General features: G+C 40.1%; 1 pseudogene; it reads left to right on the top strand.

The window, feature by feature from the left end:
* Positions 1-1,253: 1,253 nt before the first annotated feature.
* On the top strand, positions 1,254-22,634 carry LOC138365597 (ribonucleoside-diphosphate reductase small chain-like; annotated as a pseudogene).
* Positions 22,635-22,945: the final 311 nt, after the last annotated feature.

Genomic DNA, 22,945 nt, shown 5'->3' with positions numbered 1-22,945 from the left:
CATTCCTACTGGGTCCTCAAAACCGATTTCTCTTATGACGGAGTCGTTCAGAGTGAAGACTAGGTCGAGTCTCGCTGGTTCGTCATTGCCTCTCATCCTTGTGGGTTCTCCGACATGCTGGGTTAAAAAGTTGCTTGTCACCACCTCCAATAGTTTGGCTCTCCACGTATCCTCGCCTCCATGCGGTTCCTTGTTCTCCCAGTCAATCTTTCCGTGATTGAAGTCGCCCATGATGAGCAGGTGGGATCTATTTCTACAGGCAGCAGAGGCTGCCCTCTCAATTATAGTGTTAACTGCCTTGTTGTTGTTTTCATACTCTTGACTGGGTCTCCTGTCATTTGGTGGAGGGTTGTATATTACTGCTACTACTATTCTTGGTCCTCCCATTGTTATGGTGCCTGCTATGTAGTCTCTGAACTCCTCACAGCCCGGGATGGCCATCTCCTTAAAACTCCATTCCCTTCTCATGAGTAGGGCCACTCCGCCTCCTCCCCTACCTTCCCTCTCTTTCCTTATTACTGTATACTCCTGGGGAAACACGGCATTCGTTATGATTCCAGAGAGTTTTGTTTCAGTGAGTCCGATTACATCTGGGTTAACTTCTTGTGCTCTTTCCCTTAGTTCACTTGTCTTGCTTGTGATCCCATCTATGTTCAAGTACATCACCCTGAAACTGACTCTCTTCTGCTTCTTTTCTGGGGGGAGCCTTTGGGATCTGGGGTGAGTGGGAGCTGGGGGGACCTGGCACGGGGGGATTGGTGGAGGAGGGAGGGCTTGGGGTTATGGGGGAGAGGAGGAGGATACAGGGGGTGGATAAGAGGGGGAGGGTACAGGGGGTGGATAAGAGGGGGAGGGTACAGGGGGTGGATAAGAGGGGGAGGGTACAGGGGGTGGGTAAGAGAGGGAGGTGTGTGTGTGTGTGTGTGTGTGTATGTGTGTGTGTGTGTGTGGGTGTGTGTGTGTTGTATAAAAGGAGGTGGGATCCGGGCAGTATCTCAATTCTCATCCTGCCTTTCTTTGGATATTACTGCAGTGAACTTCTAAAAGTTATACTTACAACCATTGTGTTGTAGTATATTAACACTTACTAAGGCGTGAGTATTTCATTTTTTTTTTTTTTGAAGTAGTAGATAACTTTCAATTTTTGATTGAGATTGTTTCTGTTTCTCCTTGAATGGATTGATGATCATCTTAGTCTATTTCAATACACCAGACTATTTCAATTATAATATATATTTTCCAGGTGGGGAAAAATGAACCAAATGGATATTGGTAATGGGGAAGCAGTTGGCATTGAGAAATTGGGAAATGATGAAGAGAGGAAAGTAAATGAAGAAGGAGTTGAAGATGAAAAGGGAGATGAAGAAGGGGGAGAAGATGAAGATAAAAAGGTAACTGAAGAGGAAGAGGAAGATATAAAGGTAACTGAAGAGGGAGATGAAGATATAAAGGTAATTGAAGAAGAAGATGAAGATATAAAGGTAATTGAAGAAGAAGATGAAGATAAAAAGGTAAATGAAGAAGAATATGAAAAAATCAAGTTTTTTTATAAAAAAAATTCAAGCTCCATTTAAACATGACTCTAATTTTAAACAATTTATAGAATTGAAAAGTGAGCTAGATAGGATATTTCTTAAAACTAAACATTCTCTGCTTCCACCTGGCTGTAACGTTAAATGCTTAGAAAACTGTACATTCACTAAAGAAGAATTATCCGAATCCGGATTTCAAGATTTTATTAAATATGACCATATGGACCGGATATATAATTATTTCATTTATTATGGTTGGTATTCCACTATAACAGCAAGAATTAAGTATAATAATTGTTTGGTATATGTTCACATATATTATGTTTATGCAAACAATTGTTGTAATATGTGGGTTATTGAGGATGCTCAAACATTTTTTAAATTTCTTGTAAATGAAGTTTTTCATCCAAGTAAACCCTATTCCGAAGAAATTTGGATAGCTATGAAAAATGATAACTTAAATGTAGAGAAACCTCCACAGTATACATATTGAGTTTTATCATGATGAGATGATGAAATGTAAAATAGGATTGAATGTTTTTTTGAAGATAAAAAACACAACACAATATTACCAGATTTTCTATGGTGGATGTGAAGGTCCTAATTCCACATACATCAAGTTAATATCTTGTGATAACCATGAATTCATCATTAAAAGGAAAGATGCCTTCACCTCAAATTTAATTCAAGCTATGATTTCAGGTTCAACAAAGTGTATTGAAAATGAAAAAAATGAAATCCATTTTAAAACAATTCCGTAAGTATAAAGCTGTTAGAACAAAGTGTTATTATATAACCTGTTATATTTAGAGAGAAACATATAAACTGTATATAATAAATAAATAATTATAATACTTTTATTTTTTTATTTTATTTCTTCAGATCATATCTTCTTCAAAAAGCGTGTACATATTTCACCTACAATACTCAATTCAAGAAAAATGAGATTACTACTGATCCTGAATTTCCAATTGAAAATAATATTGCTCTACATCTGCTTTTGGTTGCTGATTTCCTTGATTGTTAATATTGACATCCATAACCATATATTTTTTACTAAATGTTGAAAGATTAAAATATAAAAACAAGCTTTAATGTTATATTATTTTTAGTTTATTTTGTGGCTTGAAAATTATTCTAAGCCTTTTATTATTATTATTAATATTATTATTATTATTAATTATTCCAGTAATTCCAATGAATCAAGAGTATGATTGCAATGAAGTTATAGTATTGAAAGATTCAATTAAATACTGGTTTGATAGAGGTGATGAGCAAATTAAATATAAACATGAAGAACTTTTCAATATATATGATTTACTATCACAACAAGAATGGTTCGAGTTCCAGTTAAACTTTAAAGACACTATACAGGTATATATACTAATAGGACGAAATTCATCTATTATACATCCAAACCAAATAAACATAACTAACTTAGCGCCAATTTTAATAGAATGCCGTTATTATAATAATGAAAATGTACAAAGTTATCATGAAAATGTACAAAATTTATCTTTTATTAAAGATGCATATATGATTAGGACTCCTGTTAAATATATGAAATTTTCTGTATTGTGGGATTATAATAATATACTACTATGTTGGAATCACTTGTCTATAATAGTAGGAGGTATCAATAACGAAACTCAAGTGTGTAATAATTTACAAGATAATTTGAATGTCATAATGTGTTGGTTATATGAAAAATATAACATTACAATCCTTGATAATAGTTTAAATATAAATAACAGTAAATATGTTACAAATGGGACCATATATATAGGTATTACACACACCAAGAAAACGATATCATTATTTGATAAGATATTTTTCATTATATTAACAATTGTTTTTCACAATTTTAAATGTTATAATTATTTTACATGGTGTTTTTAAATTGGTATTTTTTTTTTGTAATATCCCCTAAATTCCCATATATAACGTATATATGACTTGAAATTTTAAATTGGTAATTCCAATCATTCCAACATTGAAGGAAAATATATGGGTGGTGAGCTGTACTTTGGTGGTAGCATGGTAGGTAGCCTTGGCTATTGGCTAAGATATAATAACTTAATCCTCAATAAAGAGTTTTAATTTGGACTGACATTATTGTGAGAAGGGCCTTTGATATACTGCTATGTTAGTCCCAATGACCTATTATATGGTGAATTTGAGACAAAGATATGATGTTACTACCCTATTCAAACCCAAACCCTAAATAAATTTTGTTAACAATGAGTGAGTATTTCTATTTCACGATTTATAAATATGGCTCTCATTGTAATTGTGTTATGGACCCGACGCCTCCACAGAGAATGGAGAAGCGATGGCAGCGCTGCCATCTATGGGCCGTCACCCAAAGTACGGGAAAAGAAGGCGCCCTCTTCTGGTCAAAAGTACAATTATTGGTGTCAGTGGTGAGTGCCTCATACTATGATTGGACATGGAATGGATTATTACAGTGCGATAGGTGTGGAGGAAGTGGACTCGACAAGGGTGTGGTCAGAGACAGTGTCCTGTGTGTGTCGCTCTATATAGCGACATTGACTCAATGATATTTTTTGGAGGCTACATTCAGTTTTATTATGTACATTCACAATGTACATTTCTATATATTTATATAATAAATAAATAAGTAAGTAAATAAATAAACTTTTATATTATTTATCTCCATTCTTAGTGTTGTATTCCTTCCTATATGTTATGAACCTCATAAATTCCCCTTATGAAGCCAATGTACGTGATTTGTTAAAAACACTGAGCCCTGAAGATATTAGGTGTCTGGCTCAGACATCAACAGGTAATCGCCTTTCACCTAAAAGTTCTCAAGAGGCGCTTAACATAATCTTAATTTATACCTCAGACTTGAAACGCTTGTTTTCTTATCGACGTCTTACTGCACAAAATCTTTTTAACTACCTCTATAAAAATCAAGTACCATCAATACCTTTTGCTAAGAAAATGGAATTGGTAATAGCTGTAAAAGAGTTTTGGACAAAGCAGCATGGTAAAACAGGTATCGGATATTCAACTGAACAAGGAAGAGCACATTCAAACCCCAAAACCGAAATTACAAGTGCTATCCAACTCTCAATACCTGGAAATACGAACATCATTTTATGTTCCAATCCAAGTTTTATTCAATATACAACTGGTGAAACCAAGAATATAATTGAAAATCCTAAACAATGCAGTTTTATGGGTACTGCAGAACGTACAAATTTAGGAACAATACAATGTCAATGTGATTCATATATAAGTACACTATTACAGCATCAGACAGAAGAGAGTGAAATTAAAACTTTTACTCAAACAGATAATGAAAAAAAACAACCTGTCTTATGTGATGATGTTCCTAAAACTTCTATTCGAACTGTTAATGAAAAAAACAAATTTGTATGTGGTGTTCTTTCCCCGGTAGAACATAAAATGGAAGTTATAAGAAGTGACGAGTTTATACAAAAATTTTGTAAGTGGTATTTTAGAATGATTAATCGTTTGCAGCCAGAGTGTTTCCACCTACCCGGAGATTCTTTTCGAGGTGATATTTTTTATGACAACAGTTACACTGATATTTACTTAATTGGCCAGTCAAATAGTGAGAGACATGCTTTTGGAGGAGGAAATACTTTCCAACTTTTAAAACAAACATTTCAAGAGTATAAGATTCAGTTCAGTCCTAATTGCGAAAATGGAATACAAGCTTATCAATCCAATTTTGGTATGGTCAAAATCAGTTGTTCTGGCACCATACATATCCGAAACTCATGTGTGGGAATTTTTGAACAAGAAACGGGTATGGTATGCAGTCCAAATGATCATGTATGGAAGATAATGTATATAAAGATAAATTTAAAACATGCTAGTACACATAAACCTCCAAGTCTACCTTCATGTCAAGTGTTTGAAATTAAAATTTGAAATGGTTTTTTTTTTAAACAACGAATAAATAACAGAATAAGTGAAATCTATAGACTTTACTTCTCTGGGATGTAGACGTATTCTGTCAGGATATTCTTTTTGATTTATAAATATACTATTTTAATTGATATAATCGCAAGATAAAGATTGTGTAATAACATTATGTACTTTTGAATAATAATATATATATTCTTTTTTTAACAAAGATATAAAATATGGGTTCTGTACCAAGATATAACCATTAAGGTTCCTAGACTCATCACAAGGATAACTAGTGGCACTAAAAGGCAAGTAGTTATTTCAGTCAAACTAAAATGGAATGGAATTGGTGTATATATGACATGAATAGTATGGTTTGATCCCATTTAGATCTATTTTCTAAACACGTTATTTTCATGTTTAATCAGGAGGATATTCTAGCAATAATCATCATGGTATCATCCTCCAAAATCACCAAAATCAACAAAACCCCTAAAATTATCAAGAAAAATCCCACTTTTGATGATAAATTTTTTGAACTTTTAATTAATGAGCGAGTGAAGAAAATGGTGGACATGCTTATCATGGTATGGTATCATGTCCATGGTATTTGTGGTAAAAGGAAAATTTATATCATCTCCAAGTTGGAAGATTGCTGGAATATGAATTATCGAACAACTATTCCACTAAAGCGAGACACTTATATAAATTTATGTTTATCATTGTTAAGAGATCCAGCATGTTCACATGATACTCTTTGGAAATTTAATGTTTTAACCCATAATGAATGTGGTGATTACATGTTTGGACATCCTGTTATAGTCAATGATAACCACCGAACAGGAAGTCAGCTTGAAATTCAATACTCATGTTCGGAAGTGATTATCGGGACAGTGACTACTGAACAAGGACTGGTCAATGGTTTCATAAATACAGGAAAAATTACATTTACAAGTGTTAGGTGTACCTTTCTTGAATATTTAAAGGCTAAAAAATTCTATGATATGTTCATTTTAAATTGAACTAATGTTTTTGTTTTTTTTAAGTCAGTTCATATTTTGGTAGGGTTGATTTTAGGTTTGGTCATATAGATATTTAGGTAAGGCTGCGATATTGACACTACTAAACACCTAACCATAAAAATACCTTTATGGTTTATATGACAGACAATCTGTAAAGTATTTTTTAATAAATGGAATCATCCAGTCTGCTATATCCATGTGGTTTTCATGTGAACCCTGTTTTGTTATAATAAGAATAACTTCATATATAATGAAAAAATTCTAATACAAGCATATATTTATTTATTTACCATAATTTTTAAAAATATATTTTCAATTTTCTTCTATAAATTTACCATGGTCTGTTACTGTATGTGTTTACCACAGCTCTGTTTTTGTATATTTATACCAGGGGAGCCAGACAGATCACTGATAAATGATCCTGTCACCAGACACACTAGTGTGTTGTACCAGTCACCAGACACACTAGTGTGTTGTACCAGTCGCCAGGCACACTAGTGTGTTGTACCAGCTTCACACCAGTGGGCTATTTAGAATTTATTTCAGAAAAATTATGGTAAATTGCAAATACACAAATAAACAAAGAAGACAACTATTTAATCATAGAAAGAAATTGGTATAGGTTATAAAAAAAATGGATAAAAAAGAGAGATTGAGCCTGCTCTTCCCTTCTAAGTTCGTCCCTATACAACAATACAACTAATATGGAAGAAATATCCAACAAATACAACACCAAGGTTTGCCAGAGAGCAAACGTATTCAGCACCGGGAACACCTGCTCCACTCCAACCACCAAACTACCTGCTCATCGCTGATTGGCTGGTGCCCAGTCGCACCTGCTTCCTCCACCCACCACACTACCTGATGTCTGGGGCCACCACGACCTACAGCCCTCAGAATATCCCGTGCTTTCCACAAGTTAACACGTCTCGTTGGTAGACTAAGCTCTGGCTTACGTGTACTAAGAGAGGTGGCAGCTTAAAGCCAATATTCCTGCACCCATATATTGCATTGTTTATTATTCACTTGTTATTACTCACTTGACTTAACGTAACTTTTCATTTTGCCATTTGATTATTCTTATTATTTTGATTGATTTATTTTATGTTACAATTTGTATGTCCATTTTATTCATGTTTTGCTTTTCTAACGTAATTAAAATCTCATTGTTAAATTTACTTGTGTTTTGTGTGTCTTCCCATTACCTTACCACAGACGAAGTTCCAGATTTTTTCTTTTTGTTTCTTTGTGTGACGAGGCCATACCCCTAGCTTTTGAAACAGCCGAACACCAACGCGTTACCGTCACATATTAAGTGGGGGCCTGTCCTAGGAACTTCACTCAGGTACTGGTGCCAAGTAGTAATTAATGGTAACCGTATTTAACTTTGGTAACGTAGCTTTTACTATTTTTCATATTCAATTTCATTTTTTATATGGTGCGGTGTGTATTGTGCATTATGAGAGTAGCAAATGGTGAAGGTGAGACAACTATGGATTACGTGGTGACTGTAGGCCGCAGTCATACTCTTAATTGGTCATCTCTCCCTCCGTGTTATTACTCGTGTTTACCATCTTTTGTCCCTTGGATATTTCTCATATTTTGACAGATCATCATATTGGTACCCTGGTACTGTGGTCAGCCCCGGGTCAAGTGCACCTAATCTTCTGCAATCTGACTGTAGGAGGACAAAGAGGGCCATAGTTCCTCTAGCTCGAACTTTAGTTGCTGAATTGGGACCTCAGCAGCAGTTCTCGTCACCAGTTGACACCTCGCACCCCTACACGTCAGTCAGAGATGATGATACATACAACGGTAGGGAATTAGCTTACTTTTTCAGAGCACGAAAGTTCGCTAATTCTGTAAGTATCATATTAATTTCAGTAGGAAAGACTTGCTTATGTCCTATAGAGACTCGGCAAGGTATGCCTACATCCTTGGACTACCAATTTTACTTTTGAGGCAATTAACTGTTTCATTTGTTTTCGAAACTCAGTTTCATTTGTTTAGTAGGATTTTCTTGCCCTTATTTTCTTACATGAGTACTGGGTACAAGATTTCCTGCGCCCTTGATTTAAATTAATCATTTAACATCTTGTACTTAACTTTAATTGTTAAAGATCCCACAGGATAGGTACCAGTTGCCACGTTGTCCTGTTTCTGACATTCACTATATAACGGTATATTCGTTGTACATTTATTTGCTAATTTCACCATGTTTCGTCTCCAAGCTTTCCGTGCAGATCCAGCAGGTGCAATAGGGACTTTAAGTCATGCCAAGAGAGCTGAATTACAAACTCTTGCACATGAGTATCAACTAACAGTTCCCTACCAAGCCAACAAGAGTGAAATACACAACCTGTTACTGGATCATTTCTTAGAGCAAGGTAAGATAGACTCTGAAACTTACTATATTGCAGATAAAACTGATTTGGCAACGATGAAACTCAAACTAGAGCTGGCCAAGATTGAACGTGAGCAGCAAAGGGAAGCCCTCGAGCAGCAAAGAGAAGCAGCTGCCATACGAAGGGAAGAGCAAGAACGTGAGGCTGCCTTAAGAAGGGAAGAAAAAGAACGTGAAGCTGCCTTGAGGAAGGAAGAACAAGAACGTGAGGCTGCCTTAAGAAAGGAAGAAAAAGAACGTGAAGCTGCCTTGAGGAAGGAAGAACAAGAACGAGAAATCGCCCTCAAGGAACGTGAACTCGCCCTCCAGGAACGTGAGGTTGCAATGCTCCATGAGCGGGAACGAGTACAGCTTGAAACCAAACAACGCGAGTTGGAGATGCAACGCGAACATGACAAGCAACAAGCGACTCTGGCTCTAGAGTGTCGTCAACAAGAATTCGCGTTGGAAACTTCACACCTCGCTCAACGCCAGCAAGCTACTGCCAATCTTCCCGTCAGTTTTAATATATCACATGCAAGTAAGTTAATGCCATCCTTTGTAGAAGCAGAAGTTGATGTGTTTTTTACAACCTTTGAAACCCTTGCTAATCAACTCAGTTGGCCTGTCGACCAGTGGGCCACACTTCTCAAAGTCCATCTTACAGGTAGAGCTGCAGTCACACTCAGTACTTTGGCGTCTGAAAATGACTACCAGACTCTGAAACAAGCAGTGTTGGACGCCTACCTCCTCTCCACAGAAAGTTATCGAAGGAAATTCCGTGACCACCTGAAGGCAAGTACCACTACCTTCCTCGAGTTTGCTAACACAAAACGGAGATATTTCATGAAATGGCTGGAAGCAGCACATGTCTCTACTTTTACAGAACTCGTCAACCTGATGCTAGTTGAAGAATTCTTGAGGCGTGTGCTGCCTCCTGTCCGTCTATACTTAGCAGATAAAGAAGAAACCGACTACCTGAAGTGCGCTAAGTCGGCTGACACTTACAGCCTCATCCACCGGCTGACACCCGAACCATCCTCCAGTAAGAAGTCGTGGTACAGTTACGAGAAAGCGAGTACCGATCAAGCTGGCTCGCAATTGTACTGCAATTATTGTAGACTCTATGGACATATCATAGACAAGTGTGGTAAGTCTCAATACAAAGGAACCACTGACACACAGAAACCCAAACCAACTCCTCCTAAGTCCGGTAAGCCTGTGATGAATGTTGGTGTTAATGTTAATGATCTTTCTCTTTTCAGTGACCACCTGTATACTGGAACTGTCTCTGCCAACGGTTCAAATCCGGAGGGACGTTTCAAATTGAAGATCTTGAGGGACACAGCGGCTCTTCAATCGATCATCTTGAAGTCGGCTGTGCCCAACATCGCCTACACCGGAGAAACTGTCTTCATCACTGACCTCACTGCTACCACTCCTTATCCTCTCGCCAGAGTCCACCTGGATTGTCCCTTCGTGAACGGAGAAGTCCAAGTCGCCGTCAGGGAAAAACCTTTTCCCATGCCTGGAGTGCAACTTCTCCTAGGCAACGACTTGGCAGAAGACCTGCAACCGACCAACCTGATCGTCATGGACAAACCCCAGGTGTGTACCTCTGTGCCAATTAACCCTATATTAGAGTATGTTCCAGCAGAAGTTCAAGAGAGTGATGAAGTTTCTCCTCCGGTTCTAGTGACCACCCGTGCACAAGCCGCACGTCCACAGCCAGCTGACTCTACTGCTACCGCTGTCCCTCAAGACCCTCAGAAACTACCCCCGAATCTGACCAAGTTGGAGTTCTGTAAGTTGCAGAGGGAAGATCTTACTTTAACACCATTGTTTTTCCAGGCTGAGACTCAACCCGACAGTATTCCTGGGTTCTTCCTAGAGAACGACTTGCTCTACCGCAGATATAGACCCAGTAAACTGAAGGAGGAGGACGATTGGGCCAACATCGAACAACTTGTGATTCCTACCAGCCTGCGGCCCACTATTCTACACCTGGCTTACGGAGCACTCTCCCACTACGGATTCAACAAGACTTACCATGGGATTCGTCAAGACTACTACTGGCCAGGTATGGTAAATGCCGTCAAACAGTACGTAAAACAGTGTCATACATGTCAGATGGCAGGCAAACCGAACATCTCCATTCCCAGAGCGCCACTGATGCCCATACAGGTGCCTGCGGAACCTTTCCACAGACTTATTATAGACTGTGTTGGTCCTTTACCTCGGACCAGTTCAGGTAACGCCTATATCTTAACCATCCTGTGTCCTACCACCAGATTTCCCATAGCCGTTCCAGTGAAGAACATCACGGCTGCTACGGTTGTAAAACATTTATTGAAGATCTTCACTCAATATGGATTTCTCAGGGAGATTCAGAGCGACTGTGGTACCAACTTCACCAGTGATCTCTTCAAAAGGACACTGGAGGAGTTCAACATCAAACAGGTATTGTCCAGCCCCTATCATCCTGCTTCACAGGGTTCTCTTGAGCGTAGTCATCAGACTATCAAAGCACTCTTGAAAAAGTTTTGTAGTGAAACCTCTAAGGATTGGGATAAGCAAATTGATTTGATAATGTGCATTTATAGAAGTCTTCCCAATGAGTCCCTAGGAGTATCTCCTTATGAGATGCTCTACGGCCGTAAGTGCCGTACTCCCCTCAAGGCTTTCAAAGACTCTCTAAGAGATGCTCTTCAGTGAGCATCAGAATGTGCCCCAGTTTCTTCAAAACCTTCAACACATTCTAGAGAGATTCCACCGTTTTGCCCATGATAATCTATAAAGCACAGGAGAGGATGAAGACTCATTACGACCAGACCAGCAAAGTAAGAAAATTTAAGCCGGGAGACTTCGTGCTAGCATACTTCTCTATCCTAGGTTCTCCTTTACAAAACAGGTTTTCAGGACCCTACCGCATCAAGGAGTGCAGAAACAACCATAACTACGTTCTCGAGACTCCAGATAGGCGGCGGAAGACCCAGCTGTGCCACGTCAACCTCCTGAAGCAATATAATGGTACTCCTCCCACTGTCATGATAAACTATTCTACCTTCACAGAACCCTACATCCACAGTGAGACCTTCCCAGCTTCTCCTCCCGAAAGCACTGACAAGGAGTCAGCGCTTTCTAATTCCGAAATCCTTAATGATCTTCCCAAATACTTTCAGGATAATCATAGTGCACCTCTTGTCAAGATCTTCAGAGAACATCAGGAGTTGTTCCGAGATGACCCCCAAGAGTGTAATGTTACCCAGCACGACATCCAACTGCTCCCCGACACCCGGCCGATTCGTCAACCCTTCTACCGAATCAGCCCTAGCAAGAAGGAAGTCATGCGTGCTGAGGTGCAGTACCTCTTGGATCATAGACTGGCTACACCTTGTGAGTCTCCCTGGGCCTCACCCTGTATCTTGGTGCCCAAACCCCAAGGTAAGGTGCGGTTATGTACTGACTATCGTAAACTAAATAACGTAACAGTCAAGGATGCTTACCCTTTGCCAAGGATAGATGACATCCTTGACGCCATTGGTAATGCCCAGTACTTGTCCCAAGTGGACTTGCTGAAGGGGTACTATCAAGTGTGTCTAATGGAGCGAGCTAAAGAGATATCTGCCTTTATCACTCCTTTTGGACTTTTCAGATATGAACGCCTTTCTTTCGGACTATGTAATGCCCCGGCCACCTTTCAGAGAGCTGTCAACCGTGTCATCCAGGGCTTGGATAACACATACGCCTACCTGGATGATATCGTCGTAGCATCCAACACCTGGAGTGAACATCTGCTACAGCTGCGACGTCTGTTCTCCAAGCTCCTGACAGCCGGCCTCACCATCAACCTGGGCAAGTCCACCTTCGCGAAAGGTAAAGTGCGTTATCTGGGTCATGTTATTGGGAGTGGCAGCCTAGCTCCGTTAAACTCACACACTCAAGCCATCCAACAGTATCCACAGCCTACCACCAGAAAGCAGCTCATGCGCTTCCTTGGTCTTGCCTCCTACTACCGTAGGTTTGTGAGAAATTTCAGTACAGTCGCCACACCTCTAATCCTATTAACCAGTCCCAAGCAACGGTATAAGTGGACCATGCAGCAAACCATTGCTTTCGAACAACTCAAATTCCTCCTCTGTTCTAATCCCATTCTCGCCTAGCCAGATATCACCAAGCCTTTCGTCCTTCATGTCGACGCCAGTGGTACCGGCGTTGGTGGTGTCCTGATGCAACAACGAGGCGAGGAGGTTCTACCTGTCAGCTACAACAGCTACAAATTTAAACCACACCAGAGGAACTACAGCGCTATTGAAAAGGACTACTATCCATCGTCCTGAACCTCCAACACTTCGCTCCGTACCTACAAGGCGCCAGGTCTACAACCATCTTCTCAGACCACAACCCTCTCCGCTTCCTACATCAAGCCCAATTCACTAACCAGCGTCTTCTACGATGGGCTTTGTATTTACAAGATTTCAACCTGGAGATCCGCTATATCAAGGGTTCTGACAACATCATAGCCAATGCCCTCTCCAGAGTTTATGAAGTAGAAGCGACTCCATCTATTACTCCACCACATAACGACGTACTTCTTCCGGAACCGCAGGCTTCGGGGGAGAGTTGTGACGATAATCTCCTTCAAGAGAGATTGAGCCTGCTCTTCCCTCCTAAGTTCGTCCCTATACAACAATACAACTAATATGGAAGAAATATCCAACAAATACAACACCAAGGTTTGCCAGAGAGCAAACGTATTCAGCACCGGGAACACCTGCTCCACTCCAACCACCAAACTACCTGTCCGTCGCCTGCTCATCGCTGATTGGCTGGTGCCCAGTCGCACCTGCTTCCTCCACCCGCCACACTACCTGATGTTTGGGGCCACCACGACCTACAGCCCTCAGAATATCTCGTGCTTTCCACAAGTTAACACGTCTCGTTGGTAGACTAAGCTCTGGCTTACGTGTACTAAGAGAGGTGGCAGCTTAAAGCCAATATTCCTGCACCCATATATTGCATTGTTTATTATTCACTTGTTATTACTCACTTGTCTTAACGTAACTTTTCATTTTGCCATTTGATTATTCTTATTATTTTGATTGATTGATTTTATGTTACAATTTGTATGTCCATTTTATTCATGTTTTGCTTTTCTAACATAATTAAAATCTCATTGTTAAATTTACTTGCGTTGTGTGTGTCTTCCCATTACCTTACCACAGACGAATTTCCAGATTTTCTCTTTTTTGTTTCTTTATGTGACGAGGCCATACCCCTAACTTTTGAAACAGCCGAACACCAATGCATTACCATCACAATATATATATATATATATATATATATATATATATATATATATATATATATATATATATATATATATATATATATATATATATATATATATATATATATATATATGTGTGTTGTACCTAGTAGCCAGAACGCACTTCTCAGCCTACTATGCAAGGCCCGATTTGCCTAATAAGCCAAGTTTTCCTGAATTAATATATTTTCTCTAATTTTTTTCTTATGAAATGATAAAGCTACCCATTTCATTACGTATGACGTCAATTTTTTTTTATTGGAGTTAAAATTAACGTAGATATATGACCGAACCTAACCAACCTTACCTAACCTAACCTATCCTATCTTTATAGATTAGGTTAGGTTAGGTAGCCAAAAAAGTTAGGTTAGGTTAGGTTAGGTAGGTAAGGTAGTCGAAAAATGATTAATTCATGAAAACTTGGCTTATTAGGCAAATCGGGCCTTGCATAGTAGGCTGAGAAGTGCGTTCTGGCTACTAGGTACGACATATATATATATATATATATATATATATATATATATATATATATATATATATATATATATATATATATATATATATATATATATATATATATATATATATATATATATATATATATATATATATATATATATATATATATATATATATATATATATATACATGCAAACAAGCCTGAATGGTCCCCAGGACTATATACAACTGAAAACTCACACCCCAGAAGTGACTCGAACCCATACTCCCACAACTGGTATGTACAGGGACGCCTTAATCCGCTTGACCATCACGACCGGACAAAAGGAAGTGATAGCCGAGGCTATATGAACCACTTCCCCGCCGGCACTCGGATGGTAATCTTGGGCATAGCATTTTATCAAATCACCTCATTCTTTGGGGCACACGTGAGGAACACAAATGCAAACAAGCCTGAATGGTCCCCAGGACTATATACAACTGAAAACTCACACCCCAGAAGTGACTCGAACCCATACTCCCACAACTGGTATGTACAGGGACGCCTTAATCCGCTTGACCATCACGACCGGACAAAAGGAAGTGATAGCCGAGGCTATATGAACCACTTCCCCGCCGGCACTCGGATGGTAATCTTGGGCATAGCATTTTATCAAATCACCTCATTCTTTGGGGCACACGTGAGGAACACAAATGCAAACAAGCCTGAATGGTCCCCAGGACTATATACAACTGAAAACTCACACCCCAGAAGTGACTCGAACCCATACTCCCACAACTGGTATGTACAGGGACGCCTTAATCCGCTTGACCATCACGACCGGACAAAAGGAAGTGATAGCCGAGGCTATATGAACCACTTCCCCGCCGGCACTCGGATGGTAATCTTGGGCATAGCATTTTATCAAATCACCTCATTCTTTGGGGCACACGTGAGGAACACAAATGCAAACAAGCCTGAATGGTCCCCAGGACTATATACAACTGAAAACTCACACCCCAGAAGTGACTCGAACCCATACTCCCACAACTGGTATGTACAGGGACGCCTTAATCCGCTTGACCATCACGACCGGACAAAAGGAAGTGATAGCCGAGGCTATATGAACCACTTCCCCGCCGGCACTCGGATGGTAATCTTGGGCATAGCATTTTATCAAATCACCTCATTCTTTGGGGCACACGTGAGGAACACAAATGCAAACAAGCCTGAATGGTCCCCAGGACTATATACAACTGAAAACTCACACCCCAGAAGTGACTCGAACCCATACTCCCACAACTGGTATGTACAGGGACGCCTTAATCCGCTTGACCATCACGACCGGACAAAAGGAAGTGATAGCCGAGGCTATATGAACCACTTCCCCGCCGGCACTCGGATGGTAATCTTGGGCATAGCATTTTATCAAATCACCTCATTCTTTGGGGCACACGTGAGGAACACAAATGCAAACAAGCCTGAATGGTCCCCAGGACTATATACAACTGAAAACTCACACCCCAGAAGTGACTCGAACCCATACTCCCACAACTGGTATGTACAGGGACGCCTTAATCCGCTTGACCATCACGACCGGACAAAAGGAAGTGATAGCCGAGGCTATATGAACCACTTCCCCGCCGGCACTCGGATGGTAATCTTGGGCATAGCATTTTATCAAATCACCTCATTCTTTGGGGCACACGTGAGGAACACAAATGCAAACAAGCCTGAATGGTCCCCAGGACTATATACAACTGAAAACTCACACCCCAGAAGTGACTCGAACCCATACTCCCACAACTGGTATGTACAGGGACGCCTTAATCCGCTTGACCATCACGACCGGACAAAAGGAAGTGATAGCCGAGGCTATATGAACCACTTCCCCGCCGGCACTCGGATGGTAATCTTGGGCATAGCATTTTATCAAATCACCTCATTCTTTGGGGCACACGTGAGGAACACAAATGCAAACAAGCCTGAATGGTCCCCAGGACTATATACAACTGAAAACTCACACCCCAGAAGTGACTCGAACCCATACTCCCACAACTGGTATGTACAGGGACGCCTTAATCCGCTTGACCATCACGACCGGACAAAAGGAAGTGATAGCCGAGGCTATATGAACCACTTCCCCGCCGGCACTCGGATGGTAATCTTGGGCATAGCATTTTATCAAATCACCTCATTCTTTGGGGCACACGTGAGGAACACAAATGCAAACAAGCCTGAATGGTCCCCAGGACTATATACAACTGAAAACTCACACCCCAGAAGTGACTCGAACCCATACTCCCACAACTGGTATGTACAGGGACGCCTTAATCCGCTTGACCATCACGACCGGACAAAAGGAAGTGATAGCCGAGGCTATATGAACCACTTCCCCGCCGGCATATAGCCTCGGCTATCACTTCCTTTTGTCCGGTCGTGATGGTCAAGCGGATTAAGGCGTCCCTGTACATACCAGTTGTGGGAGTATGGGTTCGAGTCACTTCTGGGGTGTGAGTTTTCAGTTGTATATAGTCCTGGGGACCATTCAGGCTTGTTTGCATTTGTGTTCCTCACGTGTGCCCCAAAGAATGAGGTGATTTGATAAAATGCTATGCCCAAGATTACCATCCGAGTGCCGGCGGGGAAGTGGTTCATATAGCCTCGGCTATCACTTCCTTTTGTCCGGTCGTGATGGTCAAGCGGATTAAGGCGTCCCTGTACATACCAGTTGTGGGAGTATGGGTTCGAGTCACTTCTGGGGTGTGAGTTTTCAGTTGTATATAGTCCTGGGGACCATTCAGGCTTGTTTGCATTTGTGTTCCTCACGTGTGCCCCAAAGAATGAGGTGATTTGATAAAATGCTATGCCCAAGATTACCATCCGAGTGCCGGCGGGGAAGTGGTTCATATAGCCTCGGCTATCACTTCCTTTTGTCCGGTCGTGATGGTCAAGCGGATTAAGGCGTCCCTGTACATACCAGTTGTGGGAGTATGGGTTCGAGTCACTTCTGGGGTGTGAGTTTTCAGTTGTATATAGTCCTGGGGACCATTCAGGCTTGTTTGCATTTGTGTTCCTCACGTGTGCCCCAAAGAATGAGGTGATTTGATAAAATGCTATGCCCAAGATTACCATCCGAGTGCCGGCGGGGAAGTGGTTCATATAGCCTCGGCTATCACTTCCTTTTGTCCGGTCGTGATGGTCAAGTGGATTAAGGCGTCCCTGTACATACCAGTTGTGGGAGTATGGGTTCGAGTCACTTCTGGGGTGTGAGTTTTCAGTTGTATATAGTCCTGGGGACCATTCAGGCTTGTTTGCATTTGTGTTCCTCACGTGTGCCCCAAAGAATGAGGTGATTTGATAAAATGCTATGCCCAAGATTACCATCCGAGTGCCGGCGGGGAAGTGGTTCATATAGCCTCGGCTATCACTTCCTTTTGTCCGGTCGTGATGGTCAAGCGGATTAAGGCGTCCCTGTACATACCAGTTGTGGGAGTATGGGTTCGAGTCACTTCTGGGGTGTGAGTTTTCAGTTGTATATAGTCCTGGGGACCATTCAGGCTTGTTTGCATTTGTGTTCCTCACGTGTGCCCCAAAGAATGAGGTGATTTGATAAAATGCTATGCCCAAGATTACCATCCGAGTGCCGGCGGGGAAGTGGTTCATATAGCCTCGGCTATCACTTCCTTTTGTCCGGTCGTGATGGTCAAGCGGATTAAGGCGTCCCTGTACATACCAGTTGTGGGAGTATGGGTTCGAGTCACTTCTGGGGTGTGAGTTTTCAGTTGTATATAGTCCTGGGGACCATTCAGGCTTGTTTGCATTTGTGTTCCTCACGTGTGCCCCAAAGAATGAGGTGATTTGATAAAATGCTATGCCCAAGATTACCATCCGAGTGCCGGCGGGGAAGTGGTTCATATAGCCTCGGCTATCACTTCCTTTTGTCCGGTCGTGATGGTCAAGCGGATTAAGGCGTCCCTGTACATACCAGTTGTGGGAGTATGGGTTCGAGTCACTTCTGGGGTGTGAGTTTTCAGTTGTATATAGTCCTGGGGACCATTCAGGCTTGTTTGCATTTGTGTTCCTCACGTGTGCCCCAAAGAATGAGGTGATTTGATAAAATGCTATGCCCAAGATTACCATCCGAGTGCCGGCGGGGAAGTGGTTCATATAGCCTCGGCTATCACTTCCTTTTGTCCGGTCGTGATGGTCAAGCGGATTAAGGCGTCCCTGTACATACCAGTTGTGGGAGTATGGGTTCGAGTCACTTCTGGGGTGTGAGTTTTCAGTTGTATATAGTCCTGGGGACCATTCAGGCTTGTTTGCATTTGTGTTCCTCACGTGTGCCCCAAAGAATGAGGTGATTTGATAAAATGCTATGCCCAAGATTACCATCCGAGTGCCGGCGGGGAAGTGGTTCATATAGCCTCGGCTATCACTTCCTTTTGTCCGGTCGTGATGGTCAAGCGTGATTAAGGCGTCCCTGTACATACCAGTTGTGGGAGTATGGGTTTGAGTCACTTCTGGGGTGTGAGTTTTCAGTTGTATATAGTCCTGGGGACCATTCAGGCTTGTTTGCATTTGTGTTCCTCACGTGTGCCCCAAAGAATGAGGTGATTTGATAAAATGCTATGCCCAAGATTACCATCCGAGTGCCGGCGGGGAAGTGGTTCATATAGCCTCGGCTATCACTTCCTTTTGTCCGGTCGTGATGGTCAAGCGGATTAAGGCGTCCCTGTACATACCAGTTGTGGGAGTATGGGTTCGAGTCACTTCTGGGGTGTGAGTTTTCAGTTGTATATAGTCCTGGGGACCATTCAGGCTTGTTTGCATTTGTGTTCCTCACGTGTGCCCCAAAGAATGAGGTGATTTGATAAAATGCTATGCCCAAGATTACCATCCGAGTGCCGGCGGGGAAGTGGTTCATATAGCCTCGGCTATCACTTCCTTTTGTCCGGTCGTGATGGTCAAGCGGATTAAGGCGTCCCTGTACATACCAGTTGTGGGAGTATGGGTTCGAGTCACTTCTGGGGTGTGAGTTTTCAGTTGTATATAGTCCTGGGGACCATTCAGGCTTGTTTGCATTTGTGTTCCTCACGTGTGCCCCAAAGAATGAGGTGATTTGATAAAATGCTATGCCCAAGATTACCATCCGAGTGCCGGCGGGGAAGTGGTTCATATAGCCTCGGCTATCACTTCCTTTTGTCCGGTCGTGATGGTCAAGCGGATTAAGGCGTCCCTGTACATACCAGTTGTGGGAGTATGGGTTCGAGTCACTTCTGGGGTGTGAGTTTTCAGTTATATATATATACATATATATATGTATGTGTACCTATTTTAGTTTACATAAAATATAGGATGGAAGAACATGTACGTAGTAAATTAATCTCTTTTTTACTCAAAATTCAATAATTTCATTCGTTTATTATGCTATGATAGTGAACACAATGTTAAAATAAATATTTTATTTATTTATTTATATATTTTTTTCAGATGATTGAACCCTTTTTGATTAAAAATCCAGGACGTTTTACACTGTTCCCAATTAAAAATCATGATATCTTTAAGGGGGCATAACTTTTAAAATCTTTATAAATTAAAAGTTGTTCAATTTGCTTATAAATTTATTTATGAAATGGTTATAGAAAGGGCTGCAACTGGTCCAAGTTTCACCATCACAATCTAAACAGAAAAAGAGAAAAAAATACACAACGTATTATGCAACAAATGTTCAACATTCTCAAATAATCTCAGGGAACACATGTGTCAACTAAAATGTCTACTATGTGCTGTAGAAGCATAAACTCTTGTAATAATTGTAATATGTATGTGCAATATATTTATATGTAATTTTTTTTTTTTCTTCTTTTTTTTGGCCAATTTTTTTTTTTCGTTTGTTATCAAGGGATTTGCATGAAACTTGCACACCTTGCTCAATGGATGCCTATCTGCAAGGGTGCCAATTATGAACGAAATCTGTCGAAGTCAAGCTCAGCTACAGGTGGCCGAACTTTGATCTTTATTTTACTCAGGAAAGTAATTTACAACTTCAAAGTACTTCATAGCTTTCATTTATTAATCAATTTACATGCAAATTACACCTTATATGTAGAGTTTGTGCTTCTACAGTATGTTGTATACATTTTAGTCCAATGTAAATTTGTTGATTTTATAAAAATTTATAAACATCATATATTGCATATTTTTGGAAGGGTAACTTTGAATAATTATATTATTGTACTAAACACTTTTTTGATAAAACTACTCACAACAATCTTTTATTATATGCTAAATGTAATATCTGAGTGTTATAGAAAGGATTTTAGTTGACACATGTGTTCCCTGAAATTATTTGAAAATGTTGAAAAATCGTTGCATAATATGTTGTGTATTTTTTTTCTCCTTTTCTGTTTAGGGTGTGATGGTGAAACTTGGACCATTTGCAGCCCTTTCTATAACCATTTCATAAATAAATTTAGAAGCAAATTGAACAACTTTTAATTTATAAATTTTTTATAAATTTTAAAAGTTATGCCCCCTTAAAATGTATAAGAAGGCGCTAGCATCATTGTGGACAGTTGAAGAAGTAGACTTGTCAAAGGATATTGTAGATTGGGAACAGAAACTTAATGAAGAGGAACGTCACTTTATTTCACATGTTCTAGCATTTTTTGCCGCATCAGATGGTATCGTCAATGAAAATCTTGTTGAACGTTTCTGCCAAGAAGTACAAATACCAGAAGTGAGGTGTTTTTATGGTTTTCAGATTGCCATGGAAAATATTCACAATGAAATGTACAGTTTACTTATTAATACATACACAAAAGATTTACAGGAACAGAACAGATTATTTAATGCTATTGAAACGCTGCCAGCTGTTAAGAAAAAAGCTGATTGGGCTCTAAGGTGGATTACCAATAGAACGGCAACATATGCCGAACCCATTGTTGCCTTTGCTGCAGTAGAGGGTATTTTCTTTAGTGGTTCATTTGCTGCAATATTTTGGTTAAAAAAAACGTGGTTTAATGCCAGGTCTAACCTTCAGTAATGAACTGATTTCTAGAGATGAAGGGTTACACACAGATTTTGCTCGCTTGATATTTAAGTACTTGATTAATAAGCCTGTTCAGAAATATGTATATTCTATATGTATGTATTCTATCTGTATGTTCGCATTTGTGTTCCTCACGTGTGCCCCAAAGAATGAGGTGATTTGGTAAAATGCTATGCCCAAGATTACTATCCGAGTGCCGGCGGTGGGGTGGTTCAAATAGCTTAGGCTATCACCTCATTATATCCGGTCGTGATGGTCAAGTGGATTAAGGCGTCTTGTACATACCAGTTGCGTTGCTCCTGGGAGTATGGGTTCGAGTCACTTCTGGGGTGTGAGTTTTCAGTTGCACATTGTCCTGGGGACCATTCAGGCTTGTTCCCATTTGTGTTCCTCACGTGTGCCCCAAAGAATGAGGTGATTTGGTAAAATGCTATGCCCAAGATTACTATCCGAGTGCCGGCGGTGGGGTGGTTCAAATAGCTTAGGCTATCACCTCATTATGTCCGGTCGTGATGGTCAAGTGGATTAAGGCGTCTTGTACATACCAGTTGCGTTGCTCCTGGGAGTATGGGTTCGAGTCACTTCTGGGGTGTGAGTTTTCAGTTATATATATATATATATATATATATATATATATATATATATATATATATATATATATATATATACCTTCTAGGAGAGATTCAACGTGCATCTACCACTGACACCTTTAGTCATATGTTAAGAGCATCATACAATCCAATTTTTAAGGTAAGCCTAAGTAAGCCTTATTATAGCTTGCACCAATCTATTTCATGAGATTTGATATCAGGTTGGCTTAAATAATCAAATTAGCTTAAAAGGGACATTGTTAATGGAACGTTTTTGACAGACAGGCAGGTAGATAGCCAGACAGAGACAAAAATGCCTACTTTTTCTGTTTCAGAATTTGTTTATTGAACAGATTATTCCAATGTTGACTTTAACTGAACAACAAATGAAGAAATATCTTGATACACCGCAAATAGGTAAATGATTTTAACATGACCAATCCATCTACTTATCGTGACATAATGACAAAAGTGAAGATCTTACGGGGTATTTTTTATTGTACCTACATTTGTGGAATTAAAAATTAAAATGAATTACTTATTGTTTATAGGAATTGATCCAGCATTGTGGGAATTGGGCAAGCGAAAAAATCCTGACCCAAAGAAATTGATACCTGTTGTAAAAGTGGGATTTCAGGAATTACAGAAACAGTTCAAGTATCAAGAAGAATATGGCAATAAACTTCATAA

This window comes from Procambarus clarkii, chromosome 17 (assembly GCF_040958095.1).
Source record: "Procambarus clarkii isolate CNS0578487 chromosome 17, FALCON_Pclarkii_2.0, whole genome shotgun sequence".
In the NCBI taxonomy this organism is placed as follows: Eukaryota; Metazoa; Arthropoda; class Malacostraca; order Decapoda; family Cambaridae; genus Procambarus; species Procambarus clarkii.
This window is presented reverse-complemented; position numbering and strand designations above follow the sequence as displayed.